Source organism: Crocuta crocuta, unplaced genomic scaffold (genome assembly GCF_008692635.1).
Source record: "Crocuta crocuta isolate KB4526 unplaced genomic scaffold, BGI_CrCroc_1.0 scaffold374, whole genome shotgun sequence".
NCBI lineage: Eukaryota > Metazoa > Chordata > Mammalia > Carnivora > Hyaenidae > Crocuta > Crocuta crocuta.
In genome coordinates this window covers 1,382,842-1,405,393 of record NW_027532613.1, presented here as the reverse complement: position 1 = coordinate 1,405,393, position 22,552 = coordinate 1,382,842, and positions in this window count along the sequence as shown.

The following is a 22,552-nucleotide window of genomic DNA, read 5'->3' as shown; positions in this document are numbered from 1 at the left end:
TCTTAAAACAGACAGTAACCTCTTTGACATCAGTCTTTGTTTTTTGGATTAATCTCCTCAGGCAAGGACAACAAAAACAAAAAACAACTGAAACTATATTGAACTAAAAAGCTTTTGCACAGAGAAGGAAAGCATCAACAAAGTGGAAAGGCAACCTACTGGAAGGGAGAAGAGATTTACAATTGATATTGAATAAGGGGTTAACAACCAAAATATACATTTGACCCTTGAACAACACGGGTTTAAGTTGCACATGTCTACTTATACATGGACTTTTTTCATAGTAGTCTTTTATTTTCATAAGAATTAGTTTGACTACATGAAACTATCCTTTATCCTTTATATACAAAGTAAATAAACCAATGAATGATTCTCCTTCTTAACATATGCTCAGTTGATGTTGGCTAGTTGACCAGTCATGTGCTTAGCATATCATTTTGTCTTTTTTTTTTTCTTTAGTTTATTGTCAAGTTGGTTTACATTTAACACCCAGTGCTCAGCCCAACAAGTGCCCTTCTCCATACCCATCACCTCCCTTCCTCTCTTCCCCACCCCCAAAAAGCCCTCAGTTTGTTCTCAGCATTCAGAAGTCTCTCATGGTTTGCCTCCCTCCCTCTCCCCAACTATTTTTCCCCTTCTCCCCTCGCATCGTCCTCCATTAATTTCCTCCTAAATCCACCTATATGTGCAAACATACGGTATCTGTCCTTCTCTGCCTGACTTATTTTGCTCAGCATAACACCCTCAAGTTCCATCCATGTTGCTACACATGACCAGATTTCATTCTTTCTCATTGCCATGTAGTATTCCATTGTATAGATGAACCACATCTTCTTTATCCATTCATCAGTTGATGGACACTTAGGTTCTTTCCATGTTTTGACTATTGTTGAGAGTACTGCTATGAACATTGGGGTACATATACATGGATTTTTAAAATGTACTATTGTAAATGAATTTTCCTTATGATTTTTAAACATTTTTTCCCCTAGTTTATCATAAAAACACCATATATTATATACAATATATGTAAATTGACTTACTCATAAGTCTTACAGCCCACAGTAGGCTGTTAGGAAAGTTTTAGAGGGAACCAAAAGTCTTTGACTGTGTAGAGGGCTATGGCCCCTAACTTCCACATTGTTCAAGGATAAACTGCATAAAGGACTCCTACAACTCAACACCAAAAAACCAAGCAGGCAGATTTTTTAAAATGGACAGAAGACCTGAATAGAGATTTTTCCAAAGAAGACATACAGTCAACAAATGAAAAGATGCTCAACATCACTACTAATCAGTAAAGTGCAAATCAAAGCCACAATGAGATTATCACCTCACACCTGTTAGAATGGCTAGTATCAAGATGACAAGAACAAAGTTCTGGTGAAGATGTGGAGAAACAGGAATGTCGTGAACTGTTGGCAGAAATATAAACTGGTACAGCCACTATGGAAATAGTATGGAGGTTTCTCAAAAAATTAAAAGCAAAGGCACCATATGATCTATAAAAAACTACCATGTGATCTACACTTCCAGGTATTTATCCAAAGAAGAGGACAACAATAACTTAAAAAGAAATATTCATCCCTATGTTTGTTGCAGCATTGTTTACGATAACCAAGATATGGAAACAACTTAAGTGTCCATCAATAAATGGGAAGATAAAGAAGATGTGAGATATATAGTCAAAGGAATATTCCTCCATGTTGGGAGTCATTCTGAACTCACTAGTTGAGAATACTCCTTATGAGGTTAAGGCAGGTTTGCAAGGACTCCTGCCATCAGATGATGATCGGTATCTACCCCTACTCACTTGTTTCTGCTTGAGCACCAACCCCCAAGGCACCTTGTTGATTGGTATCGGGAGTAACTTTTCCCCTTATTCTGGCCCTGGTATGATGATTGCACTTTGTGAAGGAACTTACTATAGGAACTTCTTCTTTTGTGATTATGGGAGCAGATATCGTGTCTCCAGCAGGTCTTGTTTCCCTCAATTCTTTTCCTTGAGCTATGAACAGGCTAATGACCCTCACTCATAAAAGACTGACCTTACACATACAATTCTGTTTCTACTGTTCTGTTAGTCCAAGATGTTCATACAGCTCAACACGTAAATCAACTAACCAAAAAGGTTTCTCATGCCCTAGCTATTCAAGAAATCATAGACAAAAAACTAGACACAAAGGTAAATGCACTCAAAGAGGCTATTCTATGTATTGGAAATGAGCTAAACTCTTTAAGGGTATGGTTGGTTCTCTAGTGCCATAAGGAATATAACTGGACAATTCAGTCTGGGCCGGAAACAAAGAGCCCAAATTAGAGGTAAGGAACAGATAAGAGCATATACCTTTGCTAACTGGTGGTGTATAGGCAGTCCCTTCCCTAAGGCCTACACTCCACAAACACCTTCCCTTACACTGGTGCAGCTGTGAGGAGGATGGATAAGAGTAGTTAAAACATAAACCCAAATACAAAGGCTGACACATTTAGGGCCTCCATGGTGTTTACACATTCAGCGTCAAATCAAAAAGTTATTAACCAGCTCAAATACAGCTCAAATCTTGTGAGCCAGACAGAAGGACTCCTAGTCTATCTATATACAACCTAACCTATGATTTAATCTTAGCATTATTAACTTAAATGTAGGTTATCCTGTTTTTCACTGTTATTTTCTTAAGTTGTAAGATTTACTCAACCTCACTATAATCTGGGTAGTTCTGCAAGAATAGTTCCGTGAAACCCGTTTCTGTACACTTTCCAAAGAATCTTATCACAGAATTATCCATTATAAAAATTCCATTTTCTGATGTCATGTTACTGTTTGACCTATAAAGATATCAAAACTGACAGGACAGAGATGCCTGCCTGGTGAGAAGAATCTCGGGGCTCTCTCACTCTTTCTTGCCGACACTATCCATCCTTCAGGGACCCCTGGACCTGCTGGAGCCCGACTCTGGCATCTCAACCATAAAAAAAAAAAATCTTACCATTTGCAACAACATGGATGGATTTAGAAGGCTTTATGCTAAGTGAAATAAGTCCCAGAAAGACAAATACTATGGGATTCCACTTATGTGTGGAATCTTAAATGAACAAAACAAAATAGAAACAGACTCAACTACGGAGAATTGGTCTTTGCCAAAAAGAAGGGAGATGAGAAGATGGGGGAAATAGGTAAAGGAGATGGAGATACAAACTTTCAATTATAAAATAAAGAAGTCACATGATGTACAGTATAGGGAATATAGGGCAATATTGTAATAACTTTGCTGTATTACTGATAGTAATTAGCCTCACCATGGTGATCATTTTGTAATACATTTAAGTTTTGAATTACTGTGTTATATACCTGAAACTAGTGTTGTATGCCAACATACTTCAATTAAAAAACTAGGAAGGTGGAAAGAAAAAATAGTTTTAATTTTTTCTTTATACACTCAGCATATCTTATTTTCCCCCTTTACCAGCAAAACCTCTGTTGAAGCTATTTTTTCCTGTATAGTCTCAGGAGTTCTGTTTGACACTATTTACGTGGGTGCCACTACAGGAAATTGTGAAGAGAGACCAGGAGTCTTTGTCAGAAGAGAAATAGATTCTACAAGTCAGTATTCTGGGGCAGTGGGGAAAGCACTTTTCAGGAGTAGGAGTGTTTCTCCCAGAGACAGACAGTGGAGCTATGGTCTGCATGAAGACAAAAGGTACCCTGGATGTTAGCTCCAAGCTAGGCCTCAGAGATGTGGTCCTGCTTTTCTTGCCTAATGTTCTATAGACCCTTGGAAGCATGTACAGCCTTCAGGATGCTAGAAAAGATGGGCAGAGATGCACTTATGCATTGCTGAACCACACCCTCTTCTCAGCTGGGGATGACATTTCTATCAGTCCAAGGTCAAACAGGAAAGGAAAACCAATGCAGAACCTTACATAGAGGTAGGTGTATGCAAAAATGTTCTTGACATCTTTGATTTTTAAAAGTTATTTATTTTTGAGAGTCAGAGACAGCACGAGCAGAGGAGGGTCAGAGAGAGAGGGAGACACAGAATCTGAAGACAGGCTCCAGGCTCTGAGCTAGCTGTCAGCACAGAGCCCAACACAGGGCTCAAACCCACAAATTGCGAGATCATCACCTGAGCAGAAGTTGGATGCTTAATCGACTGAGCCGCCCAGGTGCCCCCGTTTTTGACATTTCTAATTTGGCTCATTGAAGTGTCACCTTTTATGAAAGGTTACATTATGGTTACATTCTTAGGTGGTAAAATTCTATCCTCATTGCAGGAATGAAAAACATCAAATTGTGTGGATGCCTTTGGTAGTGGGAGAGAAGAGTAGCTGGATTGGAGAGGGTATACAGGGAGCTTTCTTTTTTATTTTATTTCTTAAACTGGGCAACGAGTACATGGGTGTTCAAGACATTATTCCCTAAACTTTACAGAATGTTTGCAATTTACTGAAAAACTGCAAGGAGAGAAGAAAAGAAAGAGGTTAGGATAGAAGGGAGGGAGGAAGGAAAGGAGGGAAGGGAAGGCACGGAAGGCAGGAGAGAAGAAGGGAAGGATTACTCAGTTTGAAATCCCAAGTGTGGAAAGTATAGAATTTAAGAAGAGCTATAAAAAAAAAACCCCACAGTAATAAAGGATATACTTAGGCAAAAAGAGAAAAACTCAAGGTTATACCATATGGCAAAATTCTGTGGGGCATTCAGAAGGAAAGATCTTCAGGACGAAATTTATATTTGTGTGCAGTTATGAATTCCTCTGAGCATGCACCAGCTGCATCCCCAAATGTGAGTTATCCTTATAAGGAGAGAAGTTTTCATGAAACGACACCCTTACCTAATATAGGGAGTGAGCAAACACTTCCTAGCTTTACAAAGTCTTTTGCAAGGTGGTCACAAAAATGATCCAAGTGAGTATAGACACCAATATAGAAAATAATGTAGGGTTTTTCCTCCAAATCTGAAATATATAACGTGAACCTTATGATAGGTAGATACCATAGGGAAGTTCATGTCGAATCACAAGCAACATAGCACCCCTTGGTGTGCACACTGTTCACTAGATCTTTTGTGCTCAGAAACTTCTTTTGGCTGACATTCCAAATTTTTTCCAGCTGTCATTTCTTTATAGCTTAGCATTTATCAATATGCTTTCTGCAGAAGGGGAAAATTAGAAAGAAACTTCCTAAACTTCCTCTAAAAACTGAAACATCAAACTGATTGGAGAGAACAATAGCAATAATTTTATCCTATGGGTGAAGACCACGATTATCTCCACTTGACGGATGAGCAACCTGAAGTTCAAAGAGAAGTAAAACATTCAAGGTCATGTGAAGGGTATACTAGTATCTTAGCTTTAACGTCAGATCTGTATGGATTCCTAAACCAGATCCTAACATCAACACCATACTACCTCTCATGCCACCCAATGAAAGCCCACATTCCAATTAGATTCTCCTCCCTGCCCCCGAGTGAATTGCATAATGGAAGTCTCTTTCCCCTTATCCCACCAGACTGAGGCCATAGAGCTTCAACACGTGGACACTGAAAACATTACATTCACTTTTGCCCGGTAATGGCCAATATTATAACCAACAGTGTTTCAATGCTTACTTTCAAAAGGGATAGTCATACTTGACATTCTTTGGCCAGCACCTTTTTCCTACAACTTGACCATTCCCTTGCCATACACACACTTTGAAGCTTAGATATTACTTGGCTACACCAAATGAAGGCAGTGGTTTACTTTGCTGTTATATTTTAAGTGACTGAACTTCTTACTAGCTCAAGCAGGAACTATACAATGCTTTATTACACTTCTTCCTCCTATACCCCACTCCCCCCAGAAAAGGTTTCCTAGTGATTTCTAATCATCTCCAAAAGGGTGTCTCTTGTATGCCTGTGAACCAGTCTGCAGGCCAATATTTTTTCTGCCTCTTCTACACCTCTCTGCTTTGTCAGTATATGCCTGCTAGCAAGGAGTGCAAAGTTACTTGAAGGAGTATCCCTGTGGCCTCCATGGCTTTATTTTACACTGTATGTAATATTAGCATCAGAAACTGTTCCTTCCTAACGCTAACAAAGCTAGTGATGCCTAGGGTGCCGGTATAGTGCTAGATTTGAAGTAACAGTTGGAGAATACTCTCTAAAATGCTATGCTACACTTTTACACTGTAGCACTGTTTTTATCAGAGTTCATGAAAGCATATTGTCCACACTCATGATACCATAGATATCAGGCAGCCCCAGTTCCTTATTGCAGGTTATTAAATCATACAACTATAGAACTTAAAGGGGATGGTAAAGTTAGGTTCACCTTGAAGGTGCCAAATTTCTGTTTTATATTGGATTTTCAAAATGTAACATGTATGTGAATCACCAGAGAGGGTTGTTGAAATCACAAGTGTTGCTTGAAGTGTATTTCCAATGACAAGTGCTTTTAGCTTATTTTATCTGAATAGGGTTTATATGTTCAAAGAACTAAGTTGTTCTTTTTTAACTATGTAACTTTCTGCATTTGCCTTGGAAATCCTAATTGCCACTTAGAATAGACAAATAAGAACAGTTTTACAATGACCCCTGATGCTGTTTGATCAAATGTTTTTAGTGTTTTGACATTTATAACAACTTCTCCAAATCAAACTCTGAAGTAAAAAGAAGACATAGAAGAAATGTTCATTTATCTAGACTTATTTGATATGTTAAGTTGTATGGGAAACATTATGAAATAAAATATTTAACCTTTCAGATCACATTGGTGTGATAATAATTAAAGTAACTCAGAATTATAGGAAATTGTAAAAATCTGGCATGTCCTTGTATAGTGTCAGTCATAGTTGTAGCTATTATCTTCAGATATTGTTAATCACAAAAATAATCACACTTGCCAATTGCATCATGTCATTGTATATATGTAAACTCTCACCAGGTCTTTAACCGTGGCTATTTTTAAGACTTTTGTCACTCACAGGAAGTTATTTTTCTACTCAGATGCTTTTGCAAAAGTGCTACTACATCTTCAAGGAAGCTCATGGGAAGAACTCCATCAAGTACAGGTTTCCAATAACTTTAAGATCATACCACACGATAAGAATTTCTAAAACTAATGAAAAGCTGATTCATGAAATGGCTAACTGAAGATGAAGCAAAACAACGACTACAGGAGACTAAATGAACTAAGAGGATTAGCACTTATTTTGCTTTAAAACATTGCTGGTTCTTTAGCGTTTTGTTTTCCAGATTCAAAGGACTCCCTTTTCTCTTTTAAACTAGAGCTTACAGAATTTTGTCTAGTTTTTTTTCAATAAAGTTGGAAACATTTAGTTCTTTCTCTTTACCCAATCCCCCCCGCCATTAAGAAACCCTTTTTTTTTTATGACAATATATAGATTTATGGAAGTTCAATAAGAATCCATTCTTGTAATAGGACACAGTTGGCCAAGTCTGGAGCTGGTTTCGTAGCCTCAAGAAACTTTAAAAAGGTACAATCTGAGATTCCTTATTGCCAACAATTTTGAAGAACTAAAGTTGACTTTGTGGAGCTGGTAAAGTCCCATGGATATTCTTATACCTTTGACTGAAATATCCTATTTGAGAACATGTGTAGAATTAATATTCTTACTAGAATCATGTAAATAATCAAGGCAGTTCAATAAGACTAGACCTCTTTTACCATCAAATTAGTTTCATCATAAATATATTTAATAAAAAAGGACTAAAAAAAGTGTTTCAATAGAAAAATATAGCACATCAATGATCAGATTCTAGTAACCACCACCAAAGATCACACAGGGACACCCTTCATGCCTACTGCTGTATGGGCCACTCAAGAAAAGGCAACAGAGCACCTGATGACGAAGACAGGCTACAACCTATGAGAATCCAACAGACTGAACTGGCCATCTTCATTCTATCACCTGGGGGTTGTTTCCAGTTCAAATCTAGAAGTCTTCTCAATGGACTGTTCCCTGAACTTAAAAACTGAATTCTTAATTTGCTTGATCTATGAACCCATTTTATTTTGTCCCAGTAGAAATGCCTCATCAACTTACCTAATTGCTCACATCCTACAAAAACCTAATTCAAGTGGAAGTTCACCTGCAACACTGCAATCTGGAATAAAATACCCTCACATCCTGAGTAATCAGGAGAATGGGGGTGTGCTAATACATCACTTGTGCCTATGTAAAGAACTTAAAAAAATTTGAAACCCAAGTGCACACAATCCAAAACTGTAGGTTTTATCAGAAAGGTAAAACCGATTCTGAGAATAACCCATTTGAGTTATTGAGTTGTTTAAATCTTGATTCCTGGGGCTCTCTTACTTTGGGGAATTTTTCAGTCCTTGGCTGCTGTTTTTTAAGTCCTCATATTAACCTATCTAGTACAGTATATACTCTCAGGGGTTTTAAGTGCTGGTCAGCAGGCGCTCATAGACCAAATGGTATCCACTGAGATCAGGCAACTGAATGGAATCCACAATAACTACATAAATGATGAGGACCGTGACCACCTAGCACTCTGCCCTAATGAATCAACTGGTAGAGACCATGCATATGTGATTCTTCAGTTGGACTACATCAATGGTGGTGACGTAGAATACTATACCTGTTGGTCATATTCTCAGCATGGAAGATAATGACCAAAAGGAGAGAAATTGTTTAAAAGAAAATAAAAAACCAAATGGAGACCATCCTTAAAAATTCTCTGAGCAGACAAAACCAGCTTAGTCATACAAACAAAACTTAATTTAGCTTGTTTTGCAAGACTAACTTGACCTGGGTCATTTCCTGTTCATGCCTCTAGAAGTCACAAGTAAAAAGAACTGCTGCCCATGGTTGATAGGAAGTAATCACTGACCATGTGCCAATCCCTGAAGAAAATGTTAATATTTTAACCCATCATAGTGCAAAATTAACAGTTGTTATCTCATTATAGAAGCTGAATCTCATTCTGTCTTTGGCTTAAGTGCTCTGGGTTTGCAAACTGACTTTTTAACTGGCATGTGCGCAATAGACTTCTACTAATTACTATTTCAGTGATTCATTGTTTTCCCATGGGCTAATTTCTGAACTTTTGACAGATTCCAATTCTATACACATTAGACATTTTCAATGTTGTCCATGAGGCTTGGTTCATCTAAAAAATTTTTAAAGATTGAATATTTTCTATCAATTTATCTGTAAGTTCATGGACTCGCCGGTTTTATCTCCATTCTGCTGTTTGGTACATCGAGCAGCCTTTAAACAAATCTTTCTAAAAATTTTTAAAAAATTAGTGTCTATTTCTCTGCTGATACTTCCTGTTTTCATGTATTTCAAGCACATTTTTTAGGTCATTGTGAGTAGCTTAAAATCTGCAAATTCCACCATTAGAGTCACCTTGTGGTTGGTGTCCATTGAAGGTTTTTTTCTCCTGATAACAAGTCACAGTTTCCTGTTGTTTTTTTTCCATAAACTGAGAAATCAAGGTATTGTAAATGCTATGAAGTCTCTTAATGTGAAGACTGTAGATACCTCTGTATTTTTCTGATGAATATTGTATATGTGTTCTTATTGTTTTAGCATTCAATTGACCTAGTTGGAATCAAACTGCAAACCTTGTTCCTTGGGATGAAGTTCAGCTGTCAGTCTGGTTCTTTATCCTTTGGTAAGCAGCTTGGGATTTGCCCTGCACATGCATGGTCTAGGGACAGCTAGAGATTTGGTTAAAGATCGTTCATAGCACTTGGGGCTCCCCTACTCTCACTTCTAGGATTCTCCTCTCCCGTTCTTTCCAGCAGCTAGCTTTTCTGGCTCAAGTCCGAACAATGGAAGATTTGTCATAGGATCTTCAAACACCCTGTGTAGTATACACTAGGATTTCCTTTAGGCTCAAAGCTGTGAAAACATGTAATGTACCCAGTACATTCTTTTTCCAAATGTCAACCCCTCTTCAAAATCTGCCTACTTTTAGTTTCTTTCCTGCTTCTTTAGAGAGTTCCTCCCACCCCAGATCTTTTAGTGTTCATGGAAGGATTAACCCCATAGAAGCTTCCTTGGCTGTACTAGAAATAGAACTCTAATAGCACTACAACCAGTCTTAAGGGTTAACTTGCTTCAACTTCACACACTCCTTACATGCTGACCTAAGTCCCTTGATCCACAGCAGACAGGCCACTGGCCTTGTGCAAAGAAGGAGCAGGAAAATCCTCTCTAGCCCACAGAGACCGGCAAGTCTACGTGGAGCCACCTTGACTTCCCAATTAGCCTAGCAATTTTTTAGCAAGAGGCATCTTTTGGCATCTTGTATGACAAAGCTTATAATTAGAGCGATTGCCTACATCTTTATTCCTCACTCACGTTCTGTGTTCTAGTTCAATTAGCTGTTTTTGAGATTTTCATTTTAGACATCATTCACTGGCTTATTTGGGAAAATTAGCATTTCCTTTTTACCCTACTTCCCACCCCTGTGTACACATACATCTTTTCCCTTTTCTTCCTCACAAAAGATCACAATTATTATCTTTTAATGTTTATTTTTGAGAAAGAGTGAGAGCAAGAGCACAAGCCAGGGAGGGGCAGAGAGAGAGAGAGGGAGGGAAGGAGGAAGGGAGACAGAATCTGTAGCAGGCTCCAGGCCATCAGCGCATAGCCTGACACAGCACTGAAACCCAAACTGAGATTCTGACCTGAGTCAAAGTCAGACGCTCAACTGACTGAACCACCCTGGGGCCCCAAAAGATCACAATTTTAATCCCTCAGGATTTTATATTCCTAGGTCTATTTGTTTCTTATTACTGCTAGAACAGAATACCACAAACTAGTAGCTTAAATTGACAGAAAACTTTTACCTTACATTCTGCAGGTCAGAAGTAAAAACTGAGTCTCACTGGGGTGGAGTCAAGGTGCTGGCAGTGCTGGTTCCTTCTGGGAGTTCTGAGGGAGAATCTGTTACCCTATGGTTTCCGTTTTCCAGAGACTAGCTACATTCCTCGGCAGATTCCCTTTCTCCATCTTCCGCCCGGCCTCATAACATCTTCCTGTCTCAGCCTCTCTGACCCTTTGCTTTATGGTCACAGCTCCTTCCCTCTCGCTAACCCTCACTTCTCTCTCTTATAAGGAAACTTGTGATTACATTGGGCTCACCTGGATAATCTCCCAGCTTAAGACCCCTAACCTAACCACATCTACAAGTCTGTGTAAATCAGCATATTCCCAGTTTCCAGGGATTAGGCTGTGGCCATCTGGGGGAGCGAGCAGACATTACTTTGCCTACCACACTAGGATCAGATCAATATTTCTCATAGATAAATCACCTGATATACTATGATTATGTATTCATTCCTTATACAATTTTTGTTGGTGTTGACAATTATCTTTTGTTGTTTGCTTAGTTTTCTGTGAATGTACAGAACTTTTTTTCTATTCTGTGTTAGCATAATAAAACTCTTCTTATATCAAACACACTGGGTAAATGATTAGTTCCTGTGATGGTTAATTTTATGTGTCAATTTGGCTAAGCCACAGTGCATAGATAGTTGGTCAAACATCATTCTAGATGTTTCTGTGAAGATTTTTTTTTTTACGTGAGACTAACATTTAAATCAGTAGACTTTGAGTAATGCAGATTGCTCTCCGTAATGTGTATGGGTCTCATTCAATTAGTTGACAGTCTTAACAGAAAAAGGCTGGGGCTCCTGGAAAGCTCAATCTGTTGAGTGTCTGACTTTTTTAAAAAAATTTTTAATGTTTTATTTATTTCTGAGAGAGAGAGAGACAGCGTGAGTAGGGGAGAGTCAGAGAGAGAGAGGGAGACACAGAATCCAAAGCAGGCTCTAGGCTCCGAGCTAGCTGTCAGCACAGAGCCTAATGCAGGGCTCAAACCCACGAACCGTGAGATCATGACCTGAGCTGAAGTCAGACGCTTAACCAACTGAGCCACCCAGGTGCCCCAAGTGTCTGACTCTTGACTTTGGCTCAGGTCATGATCCCAGGGTAGTAGGATCCAATCCCACAACACGCTCCAAGCTGAATGTGGAGCCTCTTTGAGATTCTCTCTCCAAAGTAAAAAAAATATGTATATTGAAAAAGACCGGCTTTCCTTGAAGAATTCTCCCAGCTGACTGTCTTTGAATCCTAATTGCACTTCTTTCCAAGATCTCCAGCCTCACATCCCACCTGCAGATTTTGGATGTTCTAAGCCTCCACAATCTCATGAGCCAATTTCTTAAAGTAAACCTCTGTCTCTCTCTCTCTCTCTGTCTCTGTCTCTTTCTCTCCCTCAGGATATATATACATTCTGGTGGTTCTGTTTCTCTGGAAAACCCTGACTAACACAGACTTTGGTAACAAGAGTGGTTCTAGAAAAAGAGAATCTTAAGGATAATTTTTTTAATTGATTCTGGCATCTCTGGAATTGGTTCTCTGATCTGATAGACTTCAAGATGCTAATGGCTTTGTTTCCAGTATTAAAAAATGGCATTCTTACAAGGCAAGAAGATGAGGACACAGGCAGGTATAGAGGAAAAGCCATTTGAAGAGTCAGGGAGAAGACTCTATAAGCCAAGTAAAGATGCCTCAGAAGAAACCAACCATGCCAACATTTCTATCTGAGGCTTCTAGCCTCCAGAATTGCCAAAAAAATAAGTGTTTGTTGAATAAGCCAGCCATCAACTAGCTCTTTACAATAAATCTATAATTTCTTAGTTTCTCATTTTTTTGGCCTATTCTTATTTAACTGATGTAATTAATACTCTATCTTCCTTCTGAGGATATTACCTTGACTTAAAGAATGGTTCCGTTTGTTCTTTTAACTGTTTTCTCCAGTGTCCTATTGAGTAAAGTATTTTTTGTAATTAATTTCCACAATGTTAGGTGCTTCTTGCTGCCTACTCATACTCTTCTAGAGTCTCCCTACTCTGTGCCAGTGGATTTTTGGAGGGAGGAGTAATCTTGCCTCAAGTGACTGAGGGTACTTTAAAAAATAGGATATACTGTAAGCAGGTGATAATAGCTATGGGGGGGGCATAGTTTTCCTGCTTCTGGGTGTTGCAAGGCACGTATTCACCTATGATTACCCTTCCTCTTTTGCCCAGGCACCCACATCCATTCTTAAACTGGAAGTTAACATCCTGTTGTCTGTGTCTTGGTACAAGCAGACACGGAATGTCATTGTCCCATTGGGTCACCTCCCCTGGACATCCAGAATGTATTTCTTTAACCACTTAGCAGGTGTTTTCCTTCCTGATGCCCCACTTCTACATCTTCCACCTGAAGCTTTTCCAAAACTGCTGCCACCTTCTCTAATGGTCCTGTCACATGTTTTGAACAATAGTTTCTTCTATTAATGTGTGTGTATATTCTGTCTTTTGTGGATTCACCACCTCTGCTATGTATTTTTGTTTTACCTACTTTTATAAATTTGTTCCTTTAAACAATATCTTTTCTGCTCTAAGGGGTTAGATCAGGAAGTAGAGACAGGAGTTTGTAGTCGATTGTTAGTTTGTATTTTTTTGATATGCTATGCAATAGTTTAAATAGCACTAGAATTAGTATTTTAGGTCTTGACAGAAATTATCTTAAAAATGGAAACCCTCTGGGCTTGTGTTCATGGTAGAGTTTGGGCTACCTATAATCATTCTCCAATGAATATTAGACTTTCCAAGTTTTCTTTATCTTGGTCAATTTTGATCATCCGTATTTTGTTTCAAAACCCATCCTTTTATATGGTTCTTTTAATCTGATACAAATTTGGCATAGTAAATTCTTATGACTTTAAAACTCTCCTGTGTGTTTCCAGCTATGTCTTCCAAATACAGTTTACCTGTTATAATGAGCAGTTTTTAGGGCAAAGATAATTCATCTTGTTTCCTCCACAGTGTATGAGCATAGTGCTTTATCTCTTTCAAAGTGCTCATTGTCCTGGCCCTGGTTATGGTTCAGGGAACTATGACTTTTGCCAACACTAAGTAGGCGGTGAACAATTTACTGTTGTATATACTAATCATCTTTAAAGCTATGGCCATCAACATGAGGCAATGAAAGTTAGCATGACCTATATTTTACTTAGTTTCACAATTGTATCATCTCCTGAATATGTTATTTGTACAGTTGTAGGCTTAGTGAGTTCCTCACCTTTTTCATGGATACATATTCTGGGAAAAAGTAAACCCGTATCCCCTGTGACTCTGAACTATAGCAGGGATATTAGTAACCTTTGCATGACTTTTCCTTCTGTGGTGTTTGGGAACTTTTGGGGGGCATTTCTGAAAGCATGATTTAGTGTTGCTTTTTCAAAACAGTCTACCAAAGAGCTCAATTCTGTATTTCTAACAATCTAAGTGTTTCTCTTTTTTTTTTTTTTTACCTCTACTGTAGAATCTTTCAAAATCAACTTCTTATAAGTGGTTTGCTTTTACCACTGTATTTTGACAGAAGAATTTCTTGTATTTTATGTGAGAAGTTTTCTTCTTCCCTGATAAGCCAGGCTTGTAGCCCAAATCTGTAAGTTTCTATCTATGTGAATGTAGGCAAACCCTCTTAGCTCCTCTGACCATAGTTTCCTGTTAAAAAATTGGAGGAGTTAAAATTGTATCCACATAAGGAAAGCACATGGTTGAGTTTGGCACCTAGGGATTAATACACATGAGGTGGTGCTGTCAGTCATCATCATCATTGTTGCCATTTATCTACCAGTTGCTTTCCTCTAATCTCATGCAAAAACTCCAACATAAACTTGCAGAAGCTCTGTGAGGGATTGCCTACACCAGGAAAGTGAACCCAGCACACTGTCTTATCGGCCTTTGTTACAAATACCAGTCTCTGTATATTTGATCTTTAGTTAAGCAGCCCTGTGTGGGCACCACCTGTGCCTGTCCGTGGTGGTCCCGGAAAGTGTGCTTCTAAACCCTGCTTATTCCCTTCTCTCTCTGGAAGTGATAACCCGCCAACCTCTGAGTGCTAGCAATTTGCAAGGTATTGATTTACCTGACTCTTGCACTGCTTCCTAGAACACGCACACACATTGTAAAACTTGTTTCTTCCTTTATACAATTGGATTTCTTTTATTTTCCGTGTTCTTGACAATAGTCCAATTTCGATCTTTGCCCCAGAATTTTAGTGCTGTGTTTTCCTTTTCAACCGGTTCTTTTAGCACTGATATCAGCTAATGCCCCAAACTCATCTCCACTGACATCAGTTAATGCCCAAACCCATCCTCGCCAATATCAGTTAATGTCTCAAATCCCTCTTCACATGGGCTGGTGGAGATGTGTTTTGGGCATTAGCTAATGTCAGTGCTGAAAGAATATGTTTTGTTGTGTTTTGTTTTTGTTTTTAAAGAGCAATATATTTCTGCAGCAAAAACCAAAGTTATAATAAAGTGTAAAAATAAAATTAGAATATTAAATTACAAATATTACGGGCAACATTTCTTGGGAACTTAAAATGTGCCAGTGACTCAGCTCAACATTTCTCTTGGTTCATGCTGTCACCCTCCCAAACAATCTTTGAGGTAGTTTCAACTATTATCCCCATATCATGGATGAGGAAACAGAAACTTGAAAGGATTGAATCACTAAGTCATGATCACACACATCTGTTGAGCAGTGACTCCTGGATACAAGTCTGGGTTTATTAAAATAAAGTACACTCCTCTGCTCCTCTCTTGAATTCTAAACCAAAATCATCATAAAGATGGAGATCAAAAATTTGTTCTTTTACTGGTATAGAATTTGGACTTGAGTTGGACTGGCTTATGCAGCAATAATCCCTACTCCTTATTTTTCAGTGTCCCTTAGTTTAGATCATGGTGAAGTTTAGTTTTGGAAGACAGACACACCTAACCAGCTTGCTGCCTTATTTCATTCCAGGATGGAGAGGAGAAAAAGAGAGAGTAATTTCCTGCATACTGTTTTTATTACTAATGAAGACTGGATTGGAGGACATGCTTTAAATTAGCCAAATGACTTTCTGTGCCAAACCTCATAATCAGGCCACCAGAGTTTCACTGCTAAGGAAGCTGCCACTATGGACAGGAATGAGAAGCCTCCAGAGCTGCCACCATATTCCTTTGGCTCTGTCCCCCTGGCTTCCCTGATGTCATTATTCTTGTTCTTTCCTTCCTTGGAACTTAACAGCAGTTGGGATATGTCTGAGCCGAGGCTTGGAATTTCCCCTCTTTAGGCCAGTTGCATAAATCTCAGGCTTGGATATTTTCCCAGCTGTGAGCCCAGGTCTTATTTCCTTCACCTGTTGTGGTGGGGCTGGAGGCAAAGTTAAGTGCCCTCTGTCACTTTGGAAATAGCCTGAGTGAGACTTGAACCTTACACTACAACCAATGTGCCCATTCCTTCTCTATCAATAGCTGCCAGGCCAACACTGGTGTGCAGAAAAATCACCTGGCACTGTCAAACAGAACAGAATCTTAGGCCTGCCCATTCCATGTCCCCCCCACTCCCCCCCCCAAGCATATATTAGAAGAGAGCTTCAGGATCCTTTTGCCTTGTTTGGAATGGCCCATTCCCATACCCATTATGGAGTGAATTCTTNAGGTCAAGGAGGTTGTTTCCTGCTTTCTCCTCTAGGGTGTTGATAGTTTCCTGTCTCACGTTCAGGTCCTTTATCCATTTTGAGTTTATTTTTGTGCATGGTGTGAGAAAATGATCTAGTTTCATTCTTCTGCATGTTGCTGTCCAATTCATGGAGTGAATTCTTGAATGTAGCCACCCTTCCGGTTGGTCCAAAACAGAGCTCTGGGGTGACTGAGGGCTATCTCATTATTTATGTGGATCTGACACAGGCCTCCATGGTGCTGACCGACCTCCATGTGGCTAGTGTCTTTGAGGCTCTCCAGCCTGGGCTGTGGCCCTCTTTGAAGCACATGCAGACAGGTCATCTGCTTGGCCTGAAGAGACTCATCAGTTGTTGCAATGAACATTCAAACATTTTAACTAAAAACTATTTCAGGCAGCCATCTTCCTTTTCCAATATTTAAACAATCCTTATCTTTTTAATCTTGCAAATGTGTCCTAATGGAATAAAGAGTCAACATTGAGTGCAAGGGGTCATCAGGCAAGGCTTGATGTTACTGTACGAGACATTTATTTAGCTAAGTATTCATGTACCAAGGCATAGGTTCAGCCTTGCATATTCTCAAATTTAGATTTGCTGGCAAATTGTGTGTGTTATGATTCTTCCTAGCTGTGTAACTGTAGCTCTGTGCCTCAGTTTCTTATCTGTAAAATGGAAATTATGGTAGTACTTATTAATATTGTTTTTAAAAATGTTAACATATAAGCATGATCAAAATAGTATCAGGCAAACTGGAGAGGTAAAGGCGTAATCAGAATAGTGAAAACTTTTTAAAAAAATAGTTTACTTGGAGGTTTAAAACTATTTTATGTGGAATTTTAGAATTTACAAACTTTCAATTTTCCTATACTTTTATCAATTTGATAATATAGATACTTATTACCTACATTTGTAGACGGGACAAACTCAGGCTCAGGTGGATTACATGTCTTTTTGTTTATTTTTGAAAGGGAGGGAGGGAGCACTTGAGAGGGGAGGGGCAGAGAGAGAGAGGCAGAGAGTCCTAAGCAGGCTCTGCACTATCATCTCAGAGCCGAATGTGGGGCTCCATCTCACAAATCATGAGTACATGACCTGAGTAAAAACCAAGAGTCTGACCCTTAACTGACAAGCCACCCAGGTTCCCCAGATTATATGTCTTGATTAACATGGAAAAGTAAATAAATAGCAGAAGTGGGAAGATGGTCCAGAGCCTCACAACATCACTTATTACCTGTCCTTTTTATTCAGCTCTTTGGTTGGAATTTTAGATGAGCTTTCCATTTAGTTAGCATGGTTCTTCCATAGCAAAGCTAGGAAAACTGTGTTTTCCATCCCTCTTTTGGATCTGTGGGTTTTGCTTTCCATGTTGCTAGCTTGCTACTCTTCCTTGGAGCTCAATGCTAACCCAGCTCAGTCCTCTACACAGGATCTGCCTGTAGAGCAGATTGCTTTCCTTAGTTAACTGTGCTTGACTTGAATGTGGTCTTTGGCATTCTCCTTCTGGTAAATTCTAGATATCAGAGACCTTCCCTTCAAAGCACTGTTAGTACACAATTGTCACGAACCACAGTTTGGCTTCACTCTAGAAATTGAGCCAAAAAATATGCTATTCAGCCTTGACTTGATCATGTTTCAGCCTCTGGATGTCAGAATAGTTAGATAGATGTTTAAACATAACTTTGGGCACCTTTGAACTTGTCTATGGTCAATAGCAACATCATCCTATGGTTTGCTACTATGTCTAACCAGTTTAGCAATATAAGTAATACAAACATGACACTGCTATTCAGATTATCATTGATTTTTGGATATAAGGGAGCATTCTAGATGTAATTTAGAGTGAAAATCTTTATATGTGTTTTATGTATGAACATTCTTAGCCCGTTACAAGTATGAAGGCATATTTATTCTTGCAATTATAAAACTGAACAATAATAATCAAGGATCTTCATTTTTGGTACAAAAATAATTGAGTCTTTAAATAGATAGANAGAAACTCCAAGAAGAAATGACAGCTAATGAACTGCTCAAAACAGATATCAGCAGCATCACGGAACAAGATTTTAGAATAATAATGGTAAAATTAATAGCTGGGCTTGTAAATAGATAAAGATATAGGTTAGCAGTTAATACAAAAATTAAGGGGAGCTATCTTAGTGGGATAACTTAAGGAAGTTATTCTTTCTCAGGAAATAAATATTTTATAAGAATTTATATAATACAGAGCAGAAAAATAAAATGTGATTATACAATAGTTCTAATGTTTATAAAATGATTAGATCTATATTAAACAAAATAAGCTTTAGGAACTGTACATAAATTTTAGTTTTCTAATTCCATTTAGGCTGTGATTCTTTTAAGAAAATTTCTTTGGGGAATTCTTTATATCTTGTAAGAATGAAGTAAGAATGTCAACTCGGTGACTTCCAAATTTCACGAGAAGGGAAAACTTCTCGTGATGTAAAAGAACTCACCATGAGGGGTGCCTGGGTGGTTCGGTTGGGTGTCTGACTCTGGCTCAGGTCATGATCCTGCAGTTTGTGAGTTTGAGGCCCACGCTGGGCTCTGTGCTGACAGCTCAGCTTCGGATTCTGTGTCTCCCTCTCTCTCTGCCCCTCGCCTGCTCATACTCTCTCTCTCTCTCTCTCTCAAAAATTAATAAACATTAAAAAATATTTTAAAAATAAAGAACTTACCACGATAAAAAATACTAGAGTAGAAGAGGAAAACAGAAGAGAACAATTAGGTGCCCCCAAATTTCTTGTTCTTGTACCAATTTTAGTGAATTATCTAATTTCACAATTACGCCAAATAGGAGCTGTTGAACAGCTGTCTGTACTAAGCAGGTGCTACCCATGCAGTCACATGATAAGCTTAAAATGTCAAAATTTCAATTCTAAACATTTAATGATACATTTATGATAATAGCAATATTTTTGTATGTTATAATAATACAAATAATAAATTCTCTATAAGCATAAATTTTGTATACACATAAATAAAAGAATTTATTTTATACTGCATAACGTCCTTTTATAATGGCTCTTTTCAGCTTTGATTTGACTCTAGTTGAATATTGATTTTAACGCTCGACCATTGAGCGTTTAACCAAAATCTATATTTGGGGAACTTCTACTAAAGACTATCTCATGTGATTTTGGCAACCATATTGTCTCTTCAGTAGAGGGGTGCTGACTCTAATTAGAAAGTATTTCTAGTAAGCAGAGGAACTCATTATGGTGATGGGTATCACTGTAGTATCTTTACTTCCGTCAGGTGAGCAGGCATTTCTGTCAAGAATATCAGACTGAAAACAAAACAAACCTTAAAGGCCCTAGTAGGAGTTAGCTACTGTAAGAAATCTAGAATGCCAAATCCACAGATTGTTACCCAAGATTCTTTTCTCCCTGGAAGCACATCTCTGCAGCTCCTACCTTTCCACAACATGGCTTCTTTTCTCCCTCTTGTTCTGCAGTTTGTTCTTTTGGCATTCAGATTGATCCCTGGCGTGTTCGGGAAGACTGGATATTTATCTAGCAGTGTTCAAGGGACAGAACAAGCATAGGGTCCCTCTGATGTCTGCCATCTTGAGGCATTTCCTCCTGGAGGACTGTTACCAAGATCAGGTAAGTGAGGAGACAGAATTTATAAGACCTAGAATGGAGAGATCCACTTCAGGTGCCGAAAACCCAGCTCTCTAAAGGGCCAGGATCGAGTGTTCTTTCACTTTCTATGGCTCTGGGCCTAAAGAAAACAAACTTCTGTCTTGCTGCTATGCTAGTATAGTTATGTCTATCACGAAATCCATACCCGGGTCTCTTTGGTTAATTTGTAGTAGCATCCTCCAAATAGAGCAATCTTCGCCCTTTTCTTTTATCCTCAATCAGATGCTCACGTCTTTTACCTTCCTCTACTCAGGGTTGTACTTTGAAGGAAGTACCCGTACAGGCTAGATTATACTGAAGTAATGAACAGCCTCCAAACATAGTGATTTAATCATCCCCTGAAAAAAAAAAAGTTTTATACTTACTTTATTTTTTGGTTCCATTAGGTGTCTGGCTCCACGATGACACTCAGGATCCAGGCTGATACTCTGTTATCTGTAACAGCAACATTTGGAGCACATGACGTCTTCAATCAGTACAGCCAGGCCAGACTGGGGAATAGCATTTGGACTCTTCGCTGCCTCTATAAAAATGACGCATATCAGTTATGCTCACCTTTCATTGGCCTAATCTAGTCACAAGTCATTTGGCTTAATAATTACAGTGCTCCATATGCACAGAAGGAAAAGAGAACCAGACTTTGGTGAATACCAATACTAGCTACCACAGTCGCTTTTCTAGGAACCAAATGTTCAGTTCACTCTTATACAACAACCTTTCTCAAGGGAGACACCCGAAAGTCCCAGTCAGTCATGGCATTGACTTCTAAGCCTGGGGTCTCTAACTTCAAGTCCAGGTGTGGCTCCTCTTGATCTGGAGACTATGAGTGCAAATGGCACTCATAGTGCCGGTCCCGCATGGACCCAGGATACAACACCCAGGAAGGGGAACCAATCACTGGTCATAGGAAGTTTTCAATCTTGAGGCACCTGGGTGGCTCAGTCAGTTGAGTGTTGACTCTTGATTTCAACTCAGGTCAGGATCTCATGGTCATGAGATTGAGCCCTGTGTCAGACTTCATGCTCAGCATGGAGCCTGCTGGGGATTCTCTCTCTCTTTCTGCTTCTGCTCTCTCTCAAAAAATAAATGTAAACATTTAAAATTTTCAAAAAAAGGAATTCTTCAATCTCATTGGCAAGCATTGTGAGGTGACTCAACCCTGAAAGTATCTTTGTCCTTTGCTTCCCTGCTCCCAGTCTTTGGGAGATCTTTCTTTTATCATTTTCTTCTTTTTTTGTATATATATATTTTAAATTTATTTCTAGGAGAGAGAGAGAGAGAGAGAGCGTGAGCAGGGGAGGGTCAGACAGAGAGGGAGATACAGACTCCGAAACAGGCTCCAGGCTCTGAGCTGGCAGTCAGCACAGAGCCCGACGTGGGGCTGGAACCCACAAACCGCAAGATCATGACCCAAGCAAAAGTTGGATGCTTAACCGACTAAGCCACCCAGGCGCCCCTACCATTTTCTTCTTGAGCCACACCTGATATTGCCTTTGGGAACTAGACCCTCTGTGAAGACTGTATAGATCTCACAGCCTATGTTCTAACTAGAAAGGGTTGGGAACCCACTGTTTCTCATGACCTTTCAAAAAAAACAAAAACAAAAACATTAGCGTCTCTCCATTTGATTCCAGTCCTCTTCAAGTGCCAGGAACCACACCCCTATTCACAATTCTTTTTTTGCTTATTGCTATTATTATTATTTTATTTTTAAGCCATCTTACACTTGCAGAAAAGCTTTAAGAATGGCTCAAAGAATTTTCTTTTCCTGGAGTCATTTGAGAGTAAATCACTGACCTGATGTAACATTGTTCCCTAGTATGTATATCTCCTACTAACAAGGACATTCTCCTATAAAGCCAAAATATAATCATCAAAATCAGGAAATCAACATTGATATGCTTCTGTTATTTAGTCCTAAGACATATTAAAATTTCACCCGATATTTTAAAAAATATCCTTTCTAGCAAAAGAATCCAACTCAGAATCATGAATTGCTTTTCATTGTCATGTCTTAGTGTCCCTCACTGTGGCCCATTTCCTCAGCCTACCTTTGACTTCTGTTATTGCAATACCTTTGAAGATTATAGACCAATTACTTTGTACAGTGTCCTTGATTTGCATTTGTTTTACATTTCCCTATTATCAGGCTCAAGCTGTACATTTTGTCAGGAATATCACAGAGATGTTGCTGCATTCTCATCACCTGCCATTGGGTGGCACAGAGTTTCATTTCTTCACTGTGATCACTTGGATGAGATAATGTCTGCCATGCTTCCCCACTGTACAGTTATTCTTTTTCCATTTGTAACTAATAACTGTCATAAGAATGTACTTTGGAA